We start from the raw sequence: 21,052 nt of genomic DNA on the forward strand, positions 1-21,052 counted from the left end.
CCACTGATTCTTAACCTTAAGTTTCTACCTCCAAGCGCCCCTGCCTCACTGCAGAGTCAAGGGAGCAAGAACGGCAAGGCAGGATCACCATAAAGGGTCATAAAACATTTCCCATAAGGAAAATCCCCCCTCCCAGAACCGCGATGGGTGGGTGAGAAGGCAGGCCAAGTACCAGGACCAGGGGAGGGGCTTCTCTCCCATGTGAACAAGAAGAGTGAAGGGCAGGGAAGTGTACTCAGGGAAGCCCAGCCACAGCCCACACTCAAGAGCTCTGGGCCAGGCCAGCCCTGGAGTCAGGAGGCTGGGTCAGGGTCTAGCTGCCCATCTGTCCATGTCCTGGCCTCACCTGGTGGAGGTACAGAGGAGGCCACGGCGGATGCCTGAGAAGCAGGTGGAAGTTAAGAAGGAAAGGTCCTGGAGAATGAAGGGGGCTGGAGAGGGTGGGAGTACCGCCCTGTTCATGGAAAGACGGGCCCGGCTGGGAGGGAGGGTCCCAGTGCTGGAGTCCTACCTCCAATGATGCTCAAAGGTAGCCCCTTGTTTTCTGAGCAGCTCATTGAAGAAAGCATGGGTCCCCAAGTGGGGAAAGGGCTCTCCTATCACAACCACAAAGCCCACCCTCACAACACAACCCTGGCGCCACTTACCCACACCACCCAAGGCAGTTACGATGGGGAGGGGCCCCACCAATGATCTCATAGTCACTGCCCCTCCCAGGGGGCTGTTCCATCCGTCTACACTTGAACGTGTCCGGAGGCATTGCCCCGCAGACAGTTCTAATCAGAAGCTGGGAGCTTTCTCTGATAAGAAGGATAAAAGATCCCTAAAAGGCTCCTACTGTCAAGAAATTTATTATCTACTGGAATGTAGTGTTTGAAGATAGAGGCTCTCGGGTCTCTCTGGTTTCAAACTGAATATTCCTGAGTCTTCTGAGATGCCTCTTCTGCTAGCTCCCTTACACCTCTGACTGGTGCCCTGGCATGTCCCCGGTCATCTGCCTCCCGTCCATCCATCAGCAGGCCCCTGGCGTGTCCTCAGGAAACACCATCAGCCTGAGCAGGCACAGAGGCGCCTACTATGCCCTTGCACTGGGCCTGCAGGGAGGGTGGACTAGGTGCTCTTACATTTACAATCCCCTCCCACTGCTACTTTGTTGTTCAGAGGCTAAGTCTTGTCTGACTTTGTGACCCCGTGGACTGCAGCACGCCAGGCTATACTGTGCTTCACTATCTCCCAGAGTTGGTTCAAACGCATGTCCATTGAGTTGGTGATGCCATCCAACCATCTCATCCTCTGTCACCCCCTTCTCCTCCTGCCCTCAATCTTTCCCAGCATCAGGGTCTTTCCCAGTGAGTCAGTTCTTTGCATCAGGTGGCCAAAGTACTGGAGTTTCAGTACTTTGAAACTGATGGAGCTTCAGCATCAGTGCTTCCAATGAATATTCAGGACTGATCTCCTTTAGGATGGACTAGTTGGATCTCCTTGCAGTCCAAGGGACTCTCAAGAGTCTTCTCCAGCACCACAGTTCAAAAGCATCAATACTTCAGCGCTCAGCTTTACAGTCCAACTCTCACATCCGTACATGACTACTGGAAAAACCACAGCTTTAACTATAGGGACCTTTGTTGGCAAAGTGATGTCTCTGCTTTTTAACATGCTGTCTAGGTTTGTCACAGCTTTTTTTTCCAAGGGGCAAGCGTTAGGGCTCTGCAGTTCCCAGAAACATCCCAGGCCTGCTGTGACAAACACTGCAGGGCAAGTCAGCTCCCAGACCCAAGCCCTCCTCCCTCAGGCTTGTGAGTGCCCCAGAGATTTTGGAAGACACACTTGGAGTCAACAGTAATTATCGCAACTGCTATTTAGTGAGCACGTTTTATATACCACCCACTTCAGATCTGTCCCTCGGGTGTACAAGAAGCTCGTGCCCAAGGGAAGCAGTTGGAGAGCCCTACAGCTATGTCCAGTGAACAATTTTCCAACCCACGCTCACGGCTCAGCCAGCCCTGACGGACACCCAGGCCAGGCAGTGGTTTCATGCCCTAAGCCTTGGTTTTCCCTCCTAGCCCTCTCCTTGAAGGCTTCAAGAGGCACAAGCACAAAGCACTCTTTAGTGGGCTGCACAGCCAGGACGCACCCTGTCCAGGCCACCGCCTCCAGGCCCTGGCCGAGTGACTCTAGGACTGAGAAGGAAGCAAACTTGCCTCCCCACCTCAGAGTTGGTACAGAAACCCAGCTGCTAATTTAGAGCCTGGGCTCCAGCTGCGAGTCTGCTGATTTCATTCTTGCAGGCTTCTCGTTTTGGTGACCCTTATTTTGGCCCCACTAGAATGTCTATGCCAAGGAGCTTCAACACGTACTCCGGGCACCAGGGTGCCAAGGGCTGACCAGATAGGAGGACATCCCCAGCATAGCTCATGATGTCAAGAAGCTCATCCTCTCACCAGAAGGACAGACACTAAACAAACACGTGTGTGCAGAGCGCCAGCAAGGCAGGGGGTGGGCTGGGCACACTCCACTAACAGGGGCTCACCCACCCTGCCCCTCTGGTCTGGTTTCATTCATTCACACACTCATTTGTATTTGCATTCTTTTTCCCTCCAGGAAACCTGCCCCTCCCCCCACCCATCCTTAACCTCTGGACACCACTGTTTAATTCAAAAGCAAAATGTAACGAGAAAGGGAAAGAAAAGGGCCAAGAAGTAGTGGCCAGAGGAGCTGAGAAGAGAGAGTGAGTTGTCGACGTGCAGTGGAGACAGCCATCGAGAAGCGGGTGGCGGCAGGTCACGTGCCCCGCAGGGGAAGTCAGGAGTGCATGTGTCCCCTTCAGTGAGCAGTCAGGATGTGGCTGGTGACGTCCCCAGAGCAGTGTCCTGGCATGGGGCGGGGGTGGGGGTGGGGGTGGGAGCCATTGGGCCAGAGCTGCAAGAGGCCCTGAAAGCAGACAGTTTTTCTGGAAGCCCGGGCAGAGGAGAGGGTAGGGGTAGGGGCTTCCTTGCACACCTTTACACAACACCGTCCACTTGAACTCAGGGGTGGTGGAGGCAAAGAAGGAATGTTTTTGTTGTTATTGGCGGTAATTTATCTGCTTCTTTGATGAGGGGGAGGGGTGTGTGTCAAGAATGTAAGGAACTTAAGAAATTTAAAAATTACTTTCCAGTTTGCCTGAAGCAACCCTGATCCCACCTACTGACCCAATATAATTATCCACCACTCCCCATGTCTCCCCAGAGGAGACAATTAATTCTATGGTGACTCTATGTTACATGCTAATGGTAAACAGCAAATCAAGATGGAGAGGTTGAGATCACCGAAGATGAGTATCAGCTTTTCTCAAATTCTGGTCCAGCCTTCATCAGAGTCAGCCAAGGTGCTGGTTGAACAGGTAGCTTCCTGGACTGACCCCATGTTGTTGCTTAGTCAATGACGCCATGAACTGTAGCCCTCCAGGCTCCTCTGGCCAGGGGATTTCCCAGCGAAGAATACTGGGGTGGGTTACCATTTCCTTCTCCTGGGCATCTTCCTGACCCAGTGATTGAATCTATGTCTCCTGAACTGGCAGGCAGGTTTTTTTTTTTTTTAACCACTGAGCCACCTGGGAAGCCCAGTCATATTTTGAACATTCATCCCTGTAGGTGGGGCCCAGAATTCTGCATTTTTGGTCCTGTGTGTTGGTTTGTTTTTAGCACCGCAGCTGTGATTCTCAGAGAAGTTAAGTTTGAAACCTACAAGATAACACAAGCGGTCAGGGGACCCGGTGGAAGTCCGCAAGGAATCTGGATGTCCCTGAAGAGAACTGAGCTGAGGCAGTACAAGGGGGAAGGAAGGTTGGCAGAGGGGAAGTTTGGAGGTGGTCTCTCTCATCCCCCAGGCAGCCTCTCCTCACTCCATGGAATGGAAGGTGAGGTCCGGAGATCTAGCAAAAGGAAGGAAGTTTGCAACAGCAACTGCGGGAGGAGGAGAGAACAGAAATCAGGGGCATAGAGGCTCACCAGGCCCCTTAACTCAGCCTGCAAGGCAGCAACACAGGGAAGCTTCGACCTGTGTTTCTCAACCCAGGCACTAGTGACATTTCGGGCTGGTCATTCCTCACTGTGGGCCAGGCTGTGCACCGCAGGTCGGTCAGCAGCATCCTTGCCTCTGCCCGCTAGAAGCCAGTAGCACCCCCACCCGCAGAGACGACAACCCAAACCTCTAGGCACGGCCAGATGGTCCCTGGGGGACAAACTGCCCCCAGCTGAGAACCACTGACTTGGCTATTGGAGGGAAGGGGGAAGGCAAGGGGCCCGGAAGCTGAGGGTGTCGTTCGCGGATGGAATAATCTCAGAAAGCCCAGAATTGGGAGAAGATGGAAGGCCAGAGGGTGGGTGGGTGGGGTTCCGGAAGAATTCGGACAGCTGGAAGGATGGGAGGCTGGGTCAGGGAAGATCTCAGAGATTGGAGCCAGGATGCCAAGGCTCAGGAGGATGTGGCCACAGGGCGAGTGGCCAGGACGGGATGCAGGAAGAGCGTAGCATCGGGATGAGGCGGAGGTGTCGACACGTGTGCCCTGGGGAGGAGAGGGTCACGTGGAGTCCACCATCTGTGGTTGGCTGGGGCCCAGTTCCCAACTGGTCGATGACTATTGACTTTACAGGAGGGGCCCAATGCTCCATCTGAGCGGTCTTTGAAATAGCAATAGTCAGTGGTCTAAGTTCCCGGAGGCATTCTCTTCCCTCTAATTCAGCTCGAATCAGGAGCACAGCTAGAGCTGCCCTGGCCTCAATGTCACCACCATCTGATTAACATGGCCCCCCAGCGCCAGCCCAGGCCTGCCCCTATTCGCATCCAGTGTGGGGCCCTTACCCCAGAGGGGTAAGCTCCTGGGATGCCTGAGCTTACTCTCTGCCTCTGCCAGATAATCACTTTGCTGGACAGTGAAGTGGGTTGGAGGTTTTCCTAATACAGACACCAACAGCATCTTGGAAGTTCTGATGGAAACCCAAACCATTCAGCTCTTCTGTCATGAACCTAACCCTAACCCTAAAGGAAGAGAAACTCCAGGGAATCAACAAGAAAGCGATCATCAGTTTTTTAAGCTGGAATCCCAGGGGTCTACCCCCTTCAAGGCCACTTGCTGGTGGGCAGGCTGAAGAAAAGAAGCTTCTGGAGGAAAGAAGTCTCCTGGAGGGAAGAGGGATGGGCCAGTCTGATGGGCCTAGGGCCTGGCTCTCTGTCCTCTGCGGAGTAAAGTCCAGTCACCACACGCCAGAATTGGGGTCACGCATAGAGGGGCTACCCTCAGAATCAGCTTTTGGCTCTGTGCCAGGCTGCCCTGTAAGAGCAGAAACAAGCCCCCAAGTCACTTAATGGTTACAAGCCATTGCTCTGATGTCATAGTAGCTGTTGACTTTGAGTAAATAGGTCAACCTCTCTGGGCCTCGAGGTTCCTCATCTGTAAAATGGTTCTATCACAGCACCTCCATCATAGGGCTTTTCTGTGAGCAGGGGCTAGATTGAGGGCAGGAGGAGGAGGGGGCGATAGAAGATGAGATGGTTGGATGGCATCACCAACTCAGTGGACATGAGTTTGAGCAAACTCTGGGAGATCATGCAGGACAGGGAGGCCGGGCCTGCTGCAGTCCATGGCATCACAAACAGCCAGACATGACTGACTGACTGAACAACAATAATGTAGGCAAAACGAACATGCTGGGGCCCAGCAACCTCTCAGTGGACAGTGTCTGTCTTGTGATTCTCCAGGAAACCCCTCCCAGAAAATTCAGCAGCTGGCTGCAGCCTGGGGTTAGACCCAGCAAAGCTCTTCCCTCAACCAAGTCCCCATTTCTAGAACTGAGGATAATTCCACAAGGAACTTGCCATTTACCAGGAGAGAAAAGTAGTGGGTTAGGAAAATTAAGAGGATAAATAAGCCTGAAACGGGAATCCACTCTACAGAAGAAAAAACAGCTTCTGAACACTTGAGAGACTCTTATGTACATTCCCATAATTAATTTGCTAACCAGAAGCCACTGAGCTGTTCATTAAAGCAGACCCTCAGATCCTCCAGCAAGGCTTTATTTGTTATGTATCAGCCCCCCAGGCACTTGAAAGTAACAGAGCTAAACTTCCTTCACAAATAAGGTTAGAGAATGCAGAATGAGCCTTTATTGGAGGGATAAGATGAGGAGGACCACGTGGCTAAATGTGAGTAATTGACAAGGTCCCCAGCATTCCTGCTGGGACATGGATTCATGAGGACTTATCACACGAGAGGAAGGGAAAAAAGGAGGGAAGGAGGAAGAAAGGGAGGGGTGGAGGGTGAGGAGGAAGGAAGTGTCATGAACCAAGGCTTATAATTAATCCAATTTCATGCATCTGAGTCCATTCTTCATATATATATATATATATATATGCTTTTTTCCCTTACACTTATATATTTCTTTAATTCAAACTGACCTTCTCCTGCAGTAGCCTGAAACACCCATTTCAATACATAGTGTTTTTATCTCTCATGAAATCTTGCCAGGCATATCTTTCAATGCTGGACCCATTTTCCTGGACAGACACCAGCACAGTGGGAATCAGAGCATCATAAATACTCAGAGATTCTCCTGCCTGACCTAGTGACCTTCAGAGGAGGAGCTGAAGACCCCAGAAGTTGTGGCTCATTCAAAGACACTTACTAGAGAGCCAGGCTGGCTGGGGGATGCCTGGAGACACAGCAGGGAGGTGACCTGTGCAGGGGAACAGGGTGACTCTGCCCACCTGTTACCCTCCATCACCATGTCCACTACTGCAGCACCGGTCCTGTGCTGGTTTGATTTTTGTCTGGTCTCCTTAGGAATCCTTTCCTCATGCTTTTTCTCTCTCTTCCCTTAAGAGTGACTTAAGACTACAAAATGACCCAATTGCAAACTGGCTTCAGTAAGAGCCTGCCTCCCCCTGTATGCTGCAGCTCAGGCAAAAATCTGTAATTAAGCATCTTGTCGTTAGAAAGATTAGTCAAAACCAGGCTGATCCCAGACAACTGATTGAAATCTCGTTCCACACAAATTACGGCACGGAAAATAATGATGGGTAATTAGTGCCCTTCAATCGGGGTTTTTATCCATGATGTCCCAGGCTGCATCCATCATCATGAGAAGAGAGAGGCTTTGCCAAAGCAGGAGGAGACTGCCGGGCACTGAGGGGCTACCCCGGGACACCGGGAGGGCCGGGTCCCCTGGCAGAGCTCCAGCCCACAGTGGACAGCCACTGGCTCTTCTTGTGGCTGTGTGCAGATTAGACAGAGGGGCCCCCTCTGGGCAGACCAATTCAAAACTTCAGCCCTCACCCCGGTCCTCTCAGGGGAGTGCCTTCATGCAGGGCCCCAAAGTACCTGATGGCTCTCACTTTAGCCCATCTGGCTAAAGTCTGGCCTCTGACACCACAAACAGATGTGTCTGGAGGAAGGACAGCTCATAATTTCAAAAGATGCCCCCAAATACACCTCGAGCAATTTTCCTTTCAATTGCTATTGGAGATCTGACATCTAGGAATCTAAACTCTTCTTGAGTCTGTTTTTATTTTCACCCCTTAATACACAGTGATATATGGCATAAATATCCCACCCACTGTCACTGAACAGATTCGGCAGTTTTCAGATGACATTTAATCCTAGAGGCGCCATGGTGTTGGGCCATAGAGCTAAGTGGTTGGCGCTGGATTGCCTGAGTTTGAATTCCAGTTCTGTCTCTCATACGTAATTTAATCTCTCTGAGCCTCAGTTTATTCATCTGTAAAATGGGATGGTGATAATGATCCTATGTATCTCATAGGGTAGTCTTGAGGATTAGTGAGTTAATACAGAAAAGAGCTTAGAGCTGTACCTGGGAAAGTGCTCAGTAAGTACCGCTAGCAGTTGCTACCAGCACTCTTTCTGGTAATGAGGAGACAGTTTCCATTCAGTGTCTAATAAGTTCTGTCGCACAGCAAGCAAGCCCGTCTTGCCCCCTCTCCCCTTCTCGTCATTCATCCATCGAGCATCCATCCCTCCACCATTTAATCCTGCATTTGTGTGCTTCTCTGCATGCTGCAACCTCCACTGAGAAAGTTCCTTTTCGGACAAAGGGCTTCCTTATTCAGGCGCTACTAGAACCAGCTATTGGAACTAACCAGCCTCTCTTCTGGGAGCTGCCAACCAGCTCCAGCATTCTCCCGCTCTCATTCCCACGCGCACACCGAGATGCCATAGGAATCGCCACACGTGTAAGGCTCTCTACCTGCTGGCCCAGCAGAGTGACCCAGAGCTGTGCTTGTGACCCACGCTGGGCAGTGTCTCTCCCCTGAGACCTTGCTGTCACGGCTGCCTCTCCAGGGACAAAGGCCGTAAGATGGACATTTCCAAGTGTGAGCGAGGTCATACTTCACACCGTGGTGCAGCAAGAAAGACGAATATGGAAGCTGGCAGTGGAGAAGGGTGCCGGCCAGGGGCAGAGCCCCAGGAGCTTCAGCTGGCAGCTACCAGGCAGCATGGCAGTACCTATGCTCAGGGGAGCGATGAGGCATGATTCCTGGCTATGGTAGCTCAGACGGGCGGCTGTGACAGCTAACCACTCCCCACCATCTCATCCATTCATGCACTCACCCCCTCCTTCCTTCATTCATTTCAACTATTCCTTGAGTATCCATGGTGTGCCAGATACCGTTCTAGCCTCAAGGATGGATTGGTGTCCAAGGTGGACAGGTTTCTGTCCTCAAGGAGTGGCAACACTGTATTTCATTGACTTTAAGCTATACCCATATATTCACTTTTTTTTTTTTTTGGTCTAGTTTCCTTTTTTTTTTTTCTTCACATTTTAACATCTTGGCAATCAGAATGCATCTTGAATAGATGGCATGCCATAGTTTCATTTAATTAGTGGTTATAAAAATAATGGTGTCTGTGTCTTGAGAGTCCCTTGGATTGTAAGGAGATCCAACCAGTCCATTCTGAAGGAGATCAGTCCTGGGTGTTCTTTGGAAGGAATGATGCTAAAGCTGAAACTCCAGTACTTTGGCCACCTCATGCGAAGAGTTGACTCATTGGAAAAGACTCTGATGCTGGAAGGGATTGGGGGCAGGAGGAGAAGGGGATGACAGAGAATGAGATGGCTGGATGGCATCACCGACTCGATGGACATGAGTTTGGGTGAACTCCGGGAGTTGGTGATGGACAGGGAGGCCTGGCGTGCTGCGATTCATGGGGTCGCAAAGAGTCGGACACGACTGAGCGACTTAACTGAACTGAACTGAACTGATGATGTCATAGATTCAATGAAATATGATAATAAGTATAGCTGAAATGGCCATGAGTTCACCAAAACCAGCTTCACGTTCTGCTTAGACACAGGAAGACCACACTTCCCAGTCTCCCTTGCAGTCAGCTGTGCCCATAGACTGGGTCCTGGCCAAGGGCATGTGGGCAAAGAGATGTAAGCCACTCCCCCATCTGGCTCATAAAAATCTCCCCTGGCCACTCCCTGCCCCGCCTCCTCTCTCTCTGTCCTTCCCTGTCTGCAGGCCACACAGGGTGCAGGCAGAGGCTCCAGGAGGGGACTCCAACGCCCAGGGGCACAGCAGAGCCACAAGTTGGAAGGACCCTGAGCCCATGAAAAACTTCACGAAAGGCTGTCTGCCAAGCAGCTTCCCCAAAATGTTAGGTGGGCACAGTATCACCTGTCAGGCTAAGCCGCTGAAACAGGGGTTGTACTGAATATATGACAATAACCAGTGTTACCCACTCTATCAAACACAACCAGTCAAACAGCATAGTGATGAACACTATGAAGAAGGCAGGAGAAGGGGACGACAGAGGATGAGAAGGGGACGACAGAGGATGAGAAGGCTGGATGGCATCACCGACTCAATGGACATGAGTTTGAGCAAGCTCCAGGAGTGGTGATGGACAGGGAGGCCTGGAGTGCTGTAGTCCATGGGGTCGCAAAGAGTCGGACACGACTGAGTGACTGAACTGAACTATAAAGAATGAGAAGGGCCAGGGCACGGATGGCAGAATAGAACAGTATCCGGACACAGTAGTCAGAAAAGGCTTCTCTGAGGAGGTGACATTTTAAGCAAAGCTGGAGCAAAGACAGGGTGAGAAGCACGGCGGGAGAGCTCTGAGTTGGAGGAACAGCAGAAAGACGTGGAGAGGCCCGCGGACAGGGCCCTCTCTCAGTCGGCAGCACTTGGACCAGGCAGGAAATCAAAGCGCCCCTGGTCTGTCCCGGGGCCACCTGCCTTGGCCGAAGCCCCCAGTGATAAGGAGGTCAGTAGTTTAGGTGGCAACTGCTTCCATCTTTAGATAACTTAGATTTTTTTGCAAGTTCTTTGTCAAGAGCCAAAATATTTCTTCTCTCTGGAGCTTTCAGTTATAGTTTGTACAACTCCCTCCCTCGGGACCTACAGAACAAGTCTAACCCCCTTCCACCCGACAGGCCTGCAGACAGCTAAAGGCGGCTTCCTGCTCCCTGCTGAGTCCTGTCCTCACCAGAACACATCTCCTGGACCTAGAATCACTCCTGCTCACATTTTGCCTTCCTTTGAGAATAACCCATCTGCTCTGTTTACTCTTCATAAAAAGGATCAGAACAGAGCACAGGGACTTCCGTGGCAGTCAAGTGGATAACAGTCTGCCAATGCAGCGGACACGGGTTTGATCCCCGTCGGGGAAGATTCCACATGCCGCAGAGCAACTAAACTCGAGCACCACAGCTACCGAGCCCGAGCACTGCAATGAAGAGTAGCCCCCGCTCTCGGCAACTAGAGGAAGCCTTCACGTAGCAATGAAGACTCAGCACAGCTAAAAATTAATAAACTTTTAAAAAAGACTTTGTCTTTCAATGCAGGGTGCTGCGGGTTTGATCCCTGGTTGGGGAGCTAAGAACACGCATGCCTTGTGGCCGAAAAAAAAACCCAAAACAAAACAGAAGCAATATTGTAACAAATTTATTTTAATAAAGATGTTAAATTTGGTCCACATCAAAAAAATAAAAAGAAAAATCTTAAAAAAAAAAAAAAAGAGCACAGCCTTCAGGTGAGTTCTGATCAGTGTAGAACGGTTCTGACACCTCCTTCATCCTCGATGCTCTCCTTCTGTGGAGGCAACCCTAAGTGGAGTCGGCATTTAAGGCTCTTGGCTCACACTGCTGACTTCTACTCTGCTCCTTGTGCGGTCACACGCCTGAGGCTCTTCTGCGTGTGCTGTTCCTGCGCCTCACTGCCCACTTCCTACGTGCACTCCTGCAGGGCAGTGTGCAGACCCAGTGAGAGAGACCACACTTCCATCTGCCACCTGGTCACAGCAGCGGCCCTTTGCATGTGGCCTTATCCACCACAGGGATGACACAGGAAGCTTGGGGCTCCCAGCATCCACTTCTTTCCCTGACTCAATTTTCCAGCCTTCATGCCAAAGGGCAGCCTGGGCAGATGACAAAGAGATGTCTTAACTTGATAGACAGCTGAGAACCTGGCATTGCTGCCAACTGGGAACCACTCCTGAGCTCTGTAATGGTGACCACAGGAGGGCTCATTCTGTGCTGGTCACAAAACTACATGCACGAGATTCCTATCAACAACCTGTTATTCCCCCATTTTGCAGATGAGGAAACAGAAGCCCAGAGGGGCTAAATATCTTGGCAGGGAACACATGGCCAGAAAGTGCTGGAGTGAGTTAGTTACAAAGCGAAGGGGAGAAAGTCACAACATTCTTTGGCTTGACACAGCCAAGGCATCCCTATCACACCCGCAGGAAGGCAGGGGTCTTTCTGCAGCTGCCCACTCCTCCCTGGGGTGACTTCAGGCCAGCCACACTGGCCTCCTGTGCCCTCCCACCACACCCCACCCTGTACATGAAAGCAGGGACTGTGTTTGCTTTCTCTGCTGTTCTCCACAGTCAAGGATGCTTCCCGGTACAACAGATGTTCAGAAAATATTTGTTAAGTGAAGGAGACGGTGAGAGTTGGGTGGGATCTGAGGCTTACCTAAGGTCTGCCCCTCTGGCTGTGACAGGAACACGCCTGAGCCACAAGACAGAGCCAGAGTCAGGGAAAGGGAGCCAGCCAGCACCTCAGGAGCAGAGATCCAGCCAACCGTCCCACTGAAAGGACCTAACACTTGCCCTCAGTTCCCACCAAATTCTGCTAGTCCTGGTGGAAAAGACTTTGCGAATGATATATGCATTTTTCTTACTTTTATTTATTTACTTAAGTGCCCCAAACCATGTAATATGTTTGGAAGCAACTTCGAGAAGCTAGCCTCTCAGATCCACTGATCAAGAAATCTAGTTTTGAAACATTAAAGAAGATATTTTAACACAAGTAGCAATGTAATCAATAAAAACCTGTGGGATGTAGGGTTGGAAAAAGGCTGCCTCACCCTCGGAGCCAGGACCCTGACTCTGTATAAGTGAAAAAAAGCCATGACTGCTCCTTGCCCTCTAGAGGGGACAGAAGCAGACGCAGGAACAAGGGTTCTGGGCCCAGATCACCTGGGTTTGAATCCTGGCTTTGTCACTCATTCTCTGTGCAGTCTATGCCCCAACCAGTAACGCTGAAGAAGCTGAAGTTGAACGGTTCTATGAAGACCTACAAGACCTTTTAGAACTAACACCCAAAATAGATGTCCTTTTCATTATAGGGGACTGGAATGCAAAAGTAAGAAGTCAAGAAACACCTGGAGTAACAGGCAAATTTGGCCTTGGAATACGGAATGAAGCAGGGCAAAGACTAATAGAGTTTTGCCGAGAAAATGCACTGGTCATAGCAAACACCCTCTTCCAACAACACAAGAGAAGACTCTACACATGGACATCACCAGATGGTCAACACCGAAATCAGATTGATTATATTCTTTGCAGCCAAAGATGGAGAAGCTCTATACAGTCAACAGAAACAAGACCAGGAGCTAACTGTGGCTCAGATCATGAACTCCTTATTGCCAAATTCAGACTTAAATTGAAGAAAGTAGGGAAAACCGCTAGACCATTCAGGTATGACCTAAATCAAATCCCTTATGATTATACAGTGAAAGTGAGAAATAGATTTAAGGGCCTAGATCTGATAGATAGAGTGCCTGATGAACTATGGAATCAGGTTAGTGACATTGTACAGGAGACAGGGATCAAGACCATCCCCATGGAAAAGAAATGCAAAAAAAGCAAAATAGCTGTCTGAGGAGGCCTTATAAATAGCTGTGAAAAGAAAAGAAGTGAAAAGCAAAGGAGAAAAGGAAAGATATAAGCATCTGAATGCAGAGTTCCAAAGAATAGCAAGAAGAGATAAGAAAGCCTTCCTTGGCGATCAATGCAAAGAAATGGAGGAAAACAACAGAATGGGACAGACTAGAGATCTCTTCAAGAAAATTAGAGATAATAAGGGAACATTTCATGCAAAGATGGGCTCGATAAAGGACAGAAATGGTATGGACCTAAAGTGAAAGAGGAGAGTGAAAAAGTTGGTTTAAAGAAGCAGAAGATATTAAGAAGAGATGGCAAGAATACATAGAAGAACTGTACAAAAAAGATCTTGACAACCAAGATAATCATGATGGTGCGATCACTCACCTAGAGCCAGACATCCTGGAATGTGAAGTCAAGTGGGCCTTAGAAAGTATCACTATGAACAAAGCTAATGGAGGTGATGGCATTCCAGTTGAGCTGTTTCAAATCCTGAAAGATGATGCTGTGAAAGTGGTGCACTCAATATGCCAACAAATTTGGAAAACTCAGCAGTGGCCACAGGACTGGAAAAGGTCAGTTTTCATTCCAATTCCAAAGAAAGGCAAAGCCAAAGAATGCTCAAACTACCACACAATTGCACTCATCTCACACGCTAGTAAAGTAATGCTCAAAATTCTCCAAGCCAGGCTTCAGCAATACATGAACTGTGAACTTCCTGATGTTCAAGCTGGTTTTAGAAAAGGCAGAGGAATCAGAGATCAAATGCCAACATCTGCTGGATCATGGAAAAAGCAAGAGAGTTCCAGAAAAACATTTATTTCTGCTTGATTGACTATGCCAAAGCCTTTGACTGTGTGGATCACAAGAAACTGTGGAAAATTCTGAGAGATGGGAATACCAGACCACCTGACCTGCCTCTTGAGAAATCTGTATGCAGGTCAGGAAGCAGCAGTTAGAACTGGACATGGAACAACAGACTGGTTCCAAATAGGAAAAGGAGTACGTCAAGGCTGTATATTGTCACCCTGCTTATTTAAGTTATATGCAGAGTACATCATGAGAAACGCTGGGCTGGATGAAGCACAAGCTGGAATCAAGACTGCTGGGAGAAATATGAATAACCTCAGATATGCAGATAACACCACCCTTATGGCAGAAAGTGAAGAGGAACTAAAAAGCCTCTTGATGAAAGTGAAAGAGGAGAGTGAAAAAGTTGGCTTAAAGCTCAACATTCAGAAAATGAAGATCATGGCATCTGGTCCCATCACTTCATGGGAAATAGATGGGGAAAGAGTGGAAACAGTGTCAGACTTTATTTTTTTGGGCTCCAAAATCACTGCAGATGGTGACTGCAGCCATGAAATTAAAAGATGCTTACCCCTTGGAAGAAAAGTTATGAGCAACCTGGAGAGCATATTCAAAAGCAGAGACATTACTTTGCCAACTAAGGTCCGTCTAGTCAAGGCTATGGTTTTTCCAGTGGTCATGTATGGATGTGAGAGTTGGACTGTGAAGAGGGCTGAGTGCTGAAGAATTGATGCTTTTGAACTGTGGTGTTGGAGAAGACTCTTGAGAGTCCCTTGGAATGCAAGGAGATCCAACCAGTCCATTCTGCAGGAGATCAGCCCTGAGATTTCTTTGGAAGGAATGATGCTAAAGCTGAAACTCCAATACTTTGGCCACCTCATGGGAAGAGTTGACTCATTGGAAAAGACTCTGATGCTGGGAGGGATTGTGGGCAGGAGCAGAAGGGGATGACAGAGGATGAGATGGCTGGATGGCATCACTGACTCGATGGACGTGAGTCTGAGTGGACTCCGGGAGTTGGTGATGGACAGGGAGGCCTGGCGTGCTGCAATTCATGGGCTTGCAAAGAGTCAGACATGACTGAGTGACTGAACTGAACTGAACTGAACCTTCTCCATGCCTCAGTTTCTTCTTCTGCTAAACAGGTACTATAAAGATATTAATACTTACCTCTGAGAACTGTTCTGAGGATTAAATGACACAATAAATGGGAAACACAAATAGAGTGTCAGGGGAAACACTGACTGAAACTACCCGCCCTGGCCAGGCACCATAGTAACCATTTGCATGAGTTATTTTACGACAGGAGATCCCGGTAAGGAAGACAGAACTAACAGGCCACCACCAACCGAAGAACTTGGGAAAGGTCAAAGTAGACAGGAAATGCCAGTCCATATACCCTCCCGGAATCTTCATTGCTGGAATCCATGTGTGCACAAGGAAGGACCCTGAAGCAGAACGAGTGGCCAGAGAACCTGGAAACGAATCCCATCACCATAAAGCCTGAGACTGCAAGCCGCACAGCAGAGCAGTCTCCCTGGGCTCCCTCACCCTCCTGCTCTCCGGTGTGCCTTCCCAGTGAGGTCTCTTGCTTCGTCAGCACATGTATCTCCTTGAACAATTCACTTCCGAGCGTCCGACAAGACCCATCCTCAGGCCCTGGAAGAGGTCCCCCTTCCCGCAACAGCAGCGCCTGCACATATTAAGTGCTCAATACACGTGCGCTGTTGCTATGAATCCCCAGAACTTGGCTGCAAGTCCTTCCAGCCATGGCAGGGACAGTCTGATAGTTTGGGTCTCAGCAGTCTCTTCTAAAAACTGCATGTAAGAAGAAAGGCCGAAGCAGAAGTGACTCACTCCCAGGCTCCTGAAAGTGAAAGTGAAGTCGCTCAGTCGTGTCCGACTCTTTGCCACCCCGTGGACTGCAGCCCACCAGGCTCCTCCGTCCATGGGATTCTCCAGGCAAGAATACTGGAGTGGGTTAGCCATTTCCTTCTCCATGGCCCTCCCTTAATCTGAGCCTTTGGGAGTGAGGAGGGGCTGGATTCACCAGGCTTGCCCTTGGAAATGCTGTCACTTATCAGGAGGACTCCTCCAGATGGAGCATTTTGACTATTGATCTGATAAATAAACAGCCTGCTGGCTCGATCAAAATGTTATTTTGCATTTCAATGACTGCTCACTAATGCAACCTTCATCCCACCAAGATGCTGGTGGCAATGACACCAGCCCTGCCACTGGCTTGAGAGGTGGAGCCACCCCCTGCCAATACCAGACAGGATTAGGGCCCTTCTCCCTAGGAAGTTCAGTTTCCTGGTGGCTCAGGCAGTAAAGAATCTGCCTGCAGTGCAGGAGACTGCTGGTGGGGAAGATCCCCTAGAGAAGGAAATGGCAACCCACTCCAATATTCTTGCCTGGAGAATTCCATGGACAGAGGATCCTGGCAACTACAGTCCATGGGGTTGCAAACAGCTGGACTGAGCGACTAACACTTTCACTTTCCCTGGGAAGTCAGAGTCGGGTGGGGAGGACAGCTGCTCCTGGAAGGGGAGGCAGGAGGATGAGAGGAAATGTCCTTGTCCTTCGTGATGGAGCACTGGAGGGGCAGAGGCTGCTGTCATGCCTGCAGGAACGGCCCTTGGGGCGGCACGTGTGCCAGACTGGGACACCCCTGGGGCCACAGGGTCAGGCCTCAGCAATCCCACTGCTTTGTTGAGTGGCCTTGAACAAGCCACTACACTCCCTGCATCTCAGGTGCCACACTGGTAAACTGGACCCAAGAAAAACCACCCTATTTTCCTGGCTGGATGTAAAGACTGTAAGAAAACAGACATGGAAGCCCTTTAGAGATTAAAAAAAAAAAAGCATGCTGCTATGTTATTTAATGCAATAATTATACTAAATTTCCTTTCTCAGGATTCCCTGGTGGTCCAGTGGTTAAGACTCCGCCTTGGTTCAGGAAGATCCCACAGCAGGACAACCAAGCCTGTGTGCCACAACTGCTGAAGCCTGCCTGTCCTTTAGAATCTGTGCTCTGCAACAAGGGAAGCCCCAGCATCCAGAAGCCCAACCAACACCCACCACTAGACAGTAGCCCCCATTCGCTACAATTAGAGAAAACCTGTGCATAGCAACAATGACTCAGCACAGTCAAAATAAATAAATATATTTTAAAATTTTCTTTTCTTGTTTTTCCTTTCTTGTTTCGTGTTTGTGACCAACCGAGATGGCATATTAAAAAGCAAAGACATTACTTTACCGATAAAAGTCCATCTAGTCAAAGCTATGGTTTTTCCAGTAGTCATGTATGGATGTGAGAGTTGGACTATAAAGAAAGCTGAGTGCCGAAGAACTGATGCTTTTGAACTGTGGTGTTGGCGAAGACCCTTGAGAGTCCCTTGGACTGCAAGGAGAGCCAACCAGTCCATCCTAAAGGACATGAGTGTTCATTGGAAGGACTGATGTTGAAGCTGAAACTCCAATACTTTGGTCACCTAATGCGAAGAATTGACTCGCTGGGAATTGACCCTTATGCTGGGAAAGATTGAGGGCAGGAGGAGAAGGGGACGACAGAGGATGAGATGGTTGGATGGCATCATTGACTCAACGGACATGAGTTTGAGCAAGCTCCAGAAGTTGGTGATGGACAGGGAAGCCTGGCATGCTACAGTCCCTGGGGTCACAAAGAATCAGACACTACTGAGTGACTGAACTGAACCGGACTGAACTTTCTTGTTTAGCAGGCACTTACTACACACAAAGTACTTTGCACATACAAACGTATTTAATCCTCCCAATAACTCTGGATTTCTAGTCCTGTTTTACAGGTGGGAAGATCTATGGGAGCACAGGCGGTAAGCCTCCTGGGCCACACAGCTGCTATGGTACATTGAAGGGTTGGTCTTGAATGCTCATCCATCCGGACACCCACTTTGGGGGATTCAGTCACTCTGCCCAGCCCACCTCCTCCAGAAGATCAAGGACCATTTCTAAAGAAATGTGATGACCCCAAACAGCTACTTCTTCCTTTTCTTGGCCAGACAGGTCTTTAAAGGGGGCAGAAGAGAAACTCTTTCTCCTAGTGAGTCCCAGCTGGGAGGAGCGGCAGAAGTTACTGACAGCCAGAAAGAAGAGAGCAGGTGTCATAGACACAGTGTGTATGTCCTCCCCCGAAAATACGTATGTGGAGACCTAACCCCCAATGTGATGGTACTGGGGGGCTACGGAAGGTGACTGGGCCATAAGGGTGGAGCCCTCTTAAACTGGATCAGTACCCTTATAAAGGAGACCACAGAGAGCTCCCTCCTCTCATATCACGTGAGGACACAGTGAAAAGACTGCTGCTCTCTATGAACCAGTAAGTGGCTCCTCACCAGACACTGAATTACCAGCACCTTGATCTTGGACTTGCAAGAAATAAATTTTTGTTGTTTCTAAGCCACCCAATCTATGGAATTTTGTTACGGCATCCTGAGTAGACAGACTAAGATAGCAGGCCTCCGCAAAAACACTTCTCTGGACCACCCAGGTATGGGGACCCGTGTCTCAAGGCCAGATGCCAGGGCTAAGAGGATGAGGTGGCAGGTGAACACTCAGCCTGCTCAGTGAGATGCTAGGCTGCTCAGAGATCTGAAAACTGGGCACAACTCAGTAATGGGGGACGTGCAGAAGAGACGTCACACAGAACCAGAATTGCCAGGGCCTTGTCGTTTTTGGGCAGAGCTACAAGGTGGTGGCCCTGAATGTAGAAAGTGAAAGGTGGATGGAATGGGAACCCAAATATCAAGGGAAAGGCAGTCACAGGCCTCAGAGGCTCCTTTGGAAAGGACAGCCCACCCCTTCACCCTCTATGTGTCATGGTGGAATTGAAGGTAGATGTTATCTTCCCTGATGGTTCAGATGGTAAAGAACCTGCCTGCAATACAGGAGACCCTGGGTTGCAAAGATCCCCTGGAGAAAGGCATGAGTACCCACTCCAGTATTCTTGCTTGGAGAATCCTATGAACAGAGGAGCCTGATGGACTATAGTCCATGGGGCCGCAAAGAGTCGGACACAACTGAGCGACTGACACTTCAGCTGTTTGACCTAAATGCCAAAATTGCTTTGTTCTTTGTCATCATAGTATACACACACACACACACACACACACACACACACACACACACACAGCTCCCCTTTTCAAAGGTAGAGCATTTTGTAGTTTACATTTCAAGGTTTTAAAGAAATAAACGGCAGCAAGGGTCTTCTAAGGTTCTTATTATGCTCAGTAGAAAGAGCCCATTGAGTGATGAGGCTTCTGCCCCGGCTCCAAGGCTGTGTGTTCTTGAGACACTCCCTTGCCCTCTCTGGTCTCAGTCACTTCACTTCCCTTTCTGGAAAATGGAGACAGCCTAGCCATCTGCTGGAGGGGCCAGAAGACACAAGACACCAGAAAGAGCACTGGTCCCAAGGTGTCCCTGGGAAGCAGGCCCCAGTCATGAGCTTTCTGCTCATCCTGCTTTCACAGGTAATTCAAGGGTTAAAAATGAAATCGCCCAAAGAAAAAGAGAAAACCCACATTACAAAAGGAAACACTATCTGTTCTACAAGGCCTGAGATCAAGACGACTTGGAGAGACTGGGAATCCACAAGTCTCCACTCTCTTGCCCTGTCGTGTCCACCTGTCCCAGCCAAATGGCAGCCCACCTGCTGCACACGACAGACCCCCTCCAGCCCAGGATCAGGGGAGCACGACTTCTGCACCCACATCCACTCCAGGGCCGCCTGCCCTGCCCACTGGCCAGCTTGGGCCAGGCTGAGCTGGGAGGAACACCAAATCCAGGCTCTCTCGGTTCAAGTCTCAGCTCTGCCCCTTCCTTCCTCCATGATCTTTGGCAGATTCTTGATGGTCTCCAAGCCTCAGCTTCTTCATCTCTTCAGTTCAGTTCAGTTCAGTGGCTCAGTCTTGTCCGACTCTTTGCGACCCCATGGACTGCAGCACGCCAGGCCTCCCTGTCCATCACCAACTCCCGGAGTTTACTCAAGCTCATGTCCTTTGAGTTGGGGATGCCATCCAATCATCTCATCCTCTGTCGTCCCCTTCTCCACCTGCCCTCAATCTTTCTTAGCATCAGGGTCTTTTCAAATGAATCAGTTCTTCACATCAGGTGGCTAAAGTATTGGAGTTTCAGTTTCAACATCAGTCCTTCCAATGAACACTCAGGACTGATCTCCTCTAGGATGGACTGGTTGGATCCCCTTGCAGCCCAAGGGACTCTCCCAAGTCTAACCCATCTCACTGCCTCATGGAGTTACTGTGGGGACCAAATTATGATCTTATTTTCAAATCTTTGCAAAGTGTCCGCTTCCTGAAAAGTTGTCACACCCTCCCCGTCATCCTCTTCACTCTGGCATTTCACAACCCTGGCTCCTGGAGAGGAGTGAACAGGTTTTCAGGGCCACTGGTCCCACCAGGTGTCCCCCAAAAGGAAACCTGAATTTCTGAGCACTTTAGCATCCATCCAGGGAGCCATCACCAGGTCCCCGCTTCCCGAGGGAGGCAGGCTCACCCACTGTCAGGGGAGATAAACCGAGAAATGGAAGGGTTTTTTGTGGGTGGGGGGCACAGTCAGGATTTGAACCCAGGCCCTTCCAACTCCTGCATTCTGAGCTTGACCTCTGCCATTTCTCCACCTCTCAACATCATGATTCCCAACGGCAAAAGAAAGTTTAAAAAATACGAAAGCAAAATACCCGGCCAGCAAGCTTCAAAGCGGTCAAGGTCATGAAAACTAAGAAAAGTCTGAGAAGCTGTCACAGACCAGAGGAGATTAAGGAGATGTGACTACGAGATGCAGGGTGGCGAGGTGGGCTGAGTCCTGGAAGAGAAGAAGGACGGCAGTGAGAAGCGGATGAAGCCTGAACCAAGTTCAGCGTTTAGTTAATAGTAATGTCCCAATGCCATTTTCGGCGTTGTGACAAACACACCGTAGAAACGTCAGAAGTCCGTGAGCGGGAGTACTGGATAGGGGTACACGGGAACAGTCTGCACGATCTTTGCAAGTTTTCTGCAAAGGCAAAACTATTCC

At 49.7% G+C, this 21,052-nt stretch overlaps 1 protein-coding gene across 1 annotated transcript in view; it reads right to left on the reverse strand.

The window, feature by feature from the left end:
* Positions 1-21,052, reverse strand: part of ESRRB (estrogen related receptor beta) — a 113,156-nt gene that overhangs the window by 54,038 nt on the left and 38,066 nt on the right. The gene's annotated exons all lie outside the window — the stretch shown is intronic.

The sequence above is a fragment of the Capricornis sumatraensis genome, chromosome 2 (genome assembly GCF_032405125.1).
Source record: "Capricornis sumatraensis isolate serow.1 chromosome 2, serow.2, whole genome shotgun sequence".
Classification (NCBI taxonomy): Eukaryota; Metazoa; Chordata; class Mammalia; order Artiodactyla; family Bovidae; genus Capricornis; species Capricornis sumatraensis.